This window comes from Hippoglossus stenolepis, chromosome 2, assembly GCF_022539355.2.
Source record: "Hippoglossus stenolepis isolate QCI-W04-F060 chromosome 2, HSTE1.2, whole genome shotgun sequence".
Classification (NCBI taxonomy): domain Eukaryota; kingdom Metazoa; phylum Chordata; class Actinopteri; order Pleuronectiformes; family Pleuronectidae; genus Hippoglossus; species Hippoglossus stenolepis.
Window position 1 is genome coordinate 27,485,512 of NC_061484.1, and position 6,600 is coordinate 27,492,111.

The 6,600-nt window shown below is 41.3% G+C and overlaps 1 long non-coding RNA gene across 1 annotated transcript; it reads left to right on the plus strand.

Moving 5' to 3' along the window:
• The first annotated feature begins 2,449 nt into the window (after positions 1-2,449).
• Positions 2,450-3,823, plus strand: LOC118117866. The gene is made up of 3 exons (XR_007033021.1): positions 2,450-2,592; positions 3,441-3,628; positions 3,718-3,823. It is a non-coding gene; the product is annotated as an uncharacterized LOC118117866 (long non-coding RNA).
• The last annotated feature ends 2,777 nt before the right edge of the window (positions 3,824-6,600 follow it).

Sequence of the window (6,600 nt, forward strand, 5' to 3'; positions counted from 1 at the left end):
GACAAAGAACATGTGCTCAAGGCTTTTGGCTGAACATGGTGGCCGAACTTTGGTTTCCCAAAAACCATGTCCCAACACAAATATATTGAAATATAATAAAACATCTAAATATCAGGTGGGGAGATTAGACTAGTCTCTGTACCCTCCCTCCCTCCACGTCTCCTGCACAGAGCTGAGCACTGGAGCTGTGGACATTTCTCCATTCTTAGAAGCATCGCGACTCGGACTCTGAATAATTGTAACAGCGCTGCTCCAGGACAGACACTCGTTAAAGATCCGGTCTGTGTCAGAGTCTCTGTCGGAGTCTGCTTCCTCCTCACTCCTCCTCTGACCTGCGCTCACTTTACACTTTAACATTAAACACCAGCACTGATCACAAGTTATCAGGACACCTACAGGACTGACGTTTACTTTGTGTTGGTTTGATTCGCTTTAGAGTTCATGAGACACATGTTTAAACCTGCGACACAACACGAGACGTGACGTGACACAGTCAGGACATCAGGGTTAAAGTGAGAGAACCATCCGGAGTCATGATCCGACATCATCGATTAATAACTAAATACATGTGATTATCAGTTTGTGTGAAGAGGACAGAGACGAACACACACACACACACACACACACACACACACGCACACACACACACACACACACACACACACTCCTGCAGACAGAAGAGTTCCTCCCACAGATTCCGACATAACACAGTGTTTTAACTTCTTTGTTGCAGAAGAAGCGACGCCCCGTTCATCCAGGAACATAAATATGAATTCAGCAGGTTTTTATAAAGTTCAGTTCTAAATGTGATGATTAGAAAACATCAGAGGATCAAAGTCACTTGTTGACCTGCGGAGTAATGGCCTCAGTGCAGTGGAGCTGCTAAGGGGGGCCAGATGGGTCCAGGAGGGGCCACCTTGATACAGTAAAGGCAATAATCAGAGTTTGTCCTTTTAAGCTTTAGGTGCAGGACACAAGTCTAAACTGAATGAATGTCCAATCAGTGTGGAGAGCACTGACCACTGTCATAGACTGACTGTTGTAATTGAAAACCTTGTTTTGTAAGTTACAGCACAACTGTAAGAACAGTAACAGTCTATAATACTTTTTAAAGCACTTTCTAAATAAAAAACGGATTTCATATTTGTCTGACTGATTTTATTAACTGATGAAAAACCAGCCATGGGACATTGTGGATGTGGAACACTTTGACTTTTAGTTTTCACAATACACCCTGAACACAAAGTTGATCCAACTTGAAAAAGGTAAGTAAATTACTTTACTTCATATTTACTTTTTAAATTAATTTAAAAACTGAATTTACCTAATTTTGTCAGATTGTTCCAACTTAAAAACTGCAGGTGAAGTTAACTCTCAAAGTAAAACTAGCTCGTCTGATTTAACTGAATAGTTGTGTTTACTCTGGCTACAACCATATAACTGCGTTTTTAAACAAAAACGATCTCTCTCCACGTTCTGCTTGTGCTTTAATGTAGTATCAGACTAATCAGAACAATCAGTTCCAGAGTTGAGGTGGAGTTCATGTGAATTTCACAGTCGGGAACTAATTCTTCTGATTATTCCGACTCCACGTTAACGCACAACCAGAGCACAGTGGGAGGCTCCGCCCATCTAACCCAACAGTCGATGGTTCCTGTGTCGCTCTACTGCTCACGTGCACCCGTGCATGAGCTCATGAAGTCCAGTCTACACAAGTGAACAGTTTTACACGTGTATCAGACAAAACAAGTTTGACTCACATGAGTTGAATCCTCGTGAGAAATGAGTAAAGGACACTAAAGTAATGTAAGTTTGCATAATTATGACCTTTTACAATGTATTTTTATGACCCAGTCTTCATATGGACTGGAGGTGTAAATAAACAGGAACTGACTTCTAACATGAGGTTAAAAGAAAGAATAATTCAACATGTTTTTTAAGTCCAGTCTCAAGAAAGTAAAGAAAGTGTTAGATTCACTGTCAGGCTGCAGAACTACTCTTACTGTTATTTGCACGAAATATATTTTAATAAGTGCAGGCATCATTTCCAAAATAAAAGAACATTTCTTCATTTTAACAAGGGGATTTACTGGTGTTTGTCCGTTCGTGCATGTTAATAATGTAAAGAGGAAGGAAGCCAAGGTCTTAACTGATCTATGATTTCTATCTGTCATCGTGACTGGCTGACAAACATCGTTTCTCAAGGGTGGAATCTAGCTGCTACATCTCTCTCTCTCTCTCTCTCTGTCTCTCTCTCCCTCTCTCTCTCTCTCTCTCTCTCTCTCTCTCTCTCTCTCTCTCTCTCTCTCTCTCTCTCTCTCTCTCTCTCTCTCTCTCTCTCTCTCTCTCTGTCTCTCTCTCCCTGTCTCTCTCTCTCTCTCTCTCTCTCTCTCTCTCTCCCTCTCCCTCTCTCTCTCTCTCTCTCTCTCTCTCTCTCTCAAACCAGCAGTCAAGCACTCGGCACACATGCAAAATGTCTCTGGAGGAGTTTTCTAGTTCATCCAACTGTTTATTTCTTTCCTCCCATCTAGAAGAAACAAGTCCTTCACACAACAACGTGAGTGCGGTGAGAGACCAGAAGACAGAGCGCAGGTAAATGAATAGTTTCATTTCAAAGCACTTGATCTCCACTCTTCAAGGCTGCCTCATTAACCGGTGGCGTTCTGCATCATTGTGATTTGATGAGAAGGGTCAGACCATGAATGTCTTGGGAGGTCATATTCCTTTACTCTAACAAAAAGCTTAAACTCCATAAGGGAGAAACTGACTGGATCTCTTATGCCTCTGTGCCGGCGACAGCCAATGGCCGGAGGAGTTATGTTTACAGGTTGTTGTCTGTCCGATGGCGACTGTGGAGGTCAGAGGTCAAGGTGACTGTGACCTCCCTAAACCATTTTTAGCCTCATGAACAGATTGAGAGAATCATTTCAAATTTGGCACAAATGCTCACTGACACTCATGAATGACCTGATTGGTCAAAGGTCAAGGCCACAGTGGCCACACCAACATGTTTTGGCCTTTTGAACATGATATCTCAAATCTGCCTTTAAGGAATTCCTTGAAACTTTGACTTAAAGATGAACATATTGGACATATTGGATTTTGTCACGATGGTCTCATATGAGGCAAGAAATAAATGTATGAATATTGAAACTGCACTGGTTGGAGGAGGCGCACAACCGAAGGGCAGTAATTCTAGTTAGGGAGTAAAATGTAGAGTAAATGTTTCATGGTGGTGACACCGGGTTCATCTGTTAAGAAGATGAGCTGGTGACCAGCAGGGAAAAACAGAAAGCTCCAAGGTCACTGCTGCCATCACAGTTTGATTCAGCAGAGTAGGATCAGGCCCACAACAAAGAGAAACTCTCAGTACCCAACAAGTTAAAGAGTAAGACACAGATTCCAGCCTGATCCCAGCTAGTATTTTACTGTACCTCCAGATTTCAGCTGCGGCACACACACGACCAGCAGAGCCGCACGATGACGTCCACTACACCAGCGTCTGCTTCACCCAGAACCGGGCAGATGCCATCTACTCCAACATAGGTCGAGTTCAACCCCAGAGAGAAACTGAGGAAGACAAGGAGGAGGCTGAATACAGCGCTGTTCGATTTGACAGTGCAACAGGGTGAGCTTCTCCACACGTGAACATTTTCATCACGACACTTATTGAGGTTAAAAACTGTGGGTGTGAGTGGTTTATTCTGCCCTTCACAGAACAAGACGTGAAGAAGAGGGGGACGATTCATCATCATGTTCTTCTTCTCCCATAATTGAAAATATTTCCCAGGCTCAACCAGGTGTAGAGTTAGCCTCAGGTTAGGCTAACGCTAACCGTAAAGTATGTTACTGGCAAAATGTTACAAATAACAATAATATTAACTTCTAAATATTATAAATTGTAATTAGTTGTAACTAATATCAGAACAGCTAAAAGATTTTATATCAATCAATGGGAGTGACCAATAATCATTTTCTGGAGGGGGGTTTCAACAACAATATTTTGGATAATGTAAGTACACAAGTCAACAAATATATAGGTCTTGTCCTATTTACAAATCTAATGAAGAATTGTTCCATAATAATATTTAAAGGACTATTGAGGTCGTCAGCTGAGAATCATGAAGCACTTGACATAAAAACTAGGTCAACAAGTTTATTGCTAATAATGTTTCTGGACGATTAAAGTACATCAGTACATTTTGAAGATTTAACAGGAGATTGTTGCAGAAGTGACACCCGCTCATCCAGGAACACAAAAAAGCTTCGTGTTATATATTCACGTTTCCATGGTGACATGTCAAACTTTGATGTTTCACCATGAAACAGGAATTTGTTTTAACTCAAATTTACAACGTCTAATCTTCACTAAACTTCACGTTTGATACTGAATATAAAGATGGACAATATGACAGCTACCCCCAAAGTGAAGCCAAATGATATCTGTCACCCCCTGGTGGCTGGCTGCAGTATTTGTCATAAACCCGGCCTCTTCCATGTCAGTGGATGGGACATGGACCAAACTAAAACATGTCTCTCTACAAATCAAATACCTTTTTCTCAAAGATGGTGCCTGTCATTCTTGGTAGTTCTTCTCACACTGGTGCATCTTCAAGTGTTCATTTTTTTAAATCATTCATATTCAGTCACAGTCATTGTGCCACCTACTGGTCACTGGAAGTAACCCTTGGGTTATTTACCCTTTGGTTTACAAGGAATGTTCATGGCGTGTTCTACTCTTGATATACAGCAGCATAGTGCGTGCAGGGTGTGTTCTCCGGTGCCACATAGTGGACACAGGAAGCATGTACACAGCTGCACACTCCACGCCGGAATTAGCATCTTTCTCAATCGTGCAGTGTCGGACGGTTGAGAAAAGTAAACCGTTGCGTCCACTGGCTGGATCGAGGGGGGGGCAGGCCTGTTCAACGCTGCTTACAGCTTCAGTTGAGGATGATTCAGGTTTGGTACGAACAGCCACTAAAGTCTCAACGTCGGCAAAACGAAGGAGCTGATCGTGGACTACAGGAAGAGACAAGGAGTAGAACACGCCCCCCTCTCCATCAACGGGACTACGGTGGAGCGAGTCAGCAGCTTCAGGTTCCTCGGGGTCCACATCAGTGATGACCTGACCTGGACACACCACACAGACTCCATCAGGAAGACGGCCAGACAGCGTCTCTTCTTCCTCCGCAGGCTGCGGAGGCTCAACATGGATGCCAGGATTGTTTTTTTTCTTTAGGTGTATATATATATTTATATATATATATTTTATTGTCTATTTTAATCTTTTGATATTCTATTTTATATTATTTTATTCAATATTATTTTTTGCTTGTAATATTCGGAGCATTGCTATAAGAGCCTGTGACCCAAGCATTTCATTGCCAGTGACTGCTTAAGGTAATTGTTGTGCATTTGACATTAAACTCTTGAATCTTGAATCTTGAAGTCGTTTCTCACACTCTGTTAGATGAAGAAATTCAGTTTGTACAAAACACAAGTTAATCTTTGTTTTAAGTTTAATCTAACACCATCGGGCTCAGCAAGCATGTAAGTGTAGAGAGGAAGGGGGGGGTGTTTAACAGTTTAAATTTATCTTTATCTTACAGAATCTGTCTTTATTCTCAGACTCTTCTGTGTTGTAGGTAGACGTGTCTGTGATGTGACTGAGTTTCATCTTGTGCACATTATTTATCTGTGGACGTTTTTATTGTTTGAAGTCACAGACGAGAGCAGCAGCTACTATGAGTGTAACTGCAGCAGCGAGTGGATTTGTTGTCCTTCTTCTCACTGTGACAGGTACTGTACGTCTACATTCATGTTTCACTCTATTTTACACTCGGACTTCTGATTCACCTGAAGTGAGTTTGAGAAAGAAAGTAAAAATATAAATGAACCATTCATTCATTTTCAGATCACCACCTGTAAAGTGATGCAGAAAGAAAATATATGAATGAATTATCATCAGTATTATTTTGTATCTTTGTTTAGAAGTTTCTATCGTCTAGAGCTCAAAATATTAAAGAGTCTGCAAATTATTATTATTATTATTATTATTATGATTATTATTATTATCATCATGACTGAGTTCCTCTCCTCTCGATGCAGGAATTGTCATCAGTGTGTGGAGTCATCAGTTGAAATGCTATGGAATGCTGCTCATGGAAATGTGTTTCTTTTCTACAGAAAGTAAAAAGTAAACTAAGTGTTCTCTGGTGTCGTTATGAATCTGATTCTCTGTGTTACAGTGGTACAGTGTGAGAATGGCTGGGATGTGAGTTACACTTCTACTGAGATCTGTGCCGTCAGAGGATCAACAGTGGACATTAACTGTACCTACACATACCCATCCACATCTAATAACCATGATACTACAGTTCAGGAAACTTTCTGGTTCATTCAAGAGAGTAATGGGATTCACGTTGATCTAAGGACTGATCCGGAGTATTCAGGTCGTGTTGAGTATCTCTGTGAAAACAACAAGTGCACTCTGAGAATCTCTAACCTGAGAGAGAGCGACTCAGCTGTGTACAAGTTCAGGTTCACAACAAACCAACCTACTGGGAGTTTAACTGGTTCAGCTGGAGTCACTCTGTC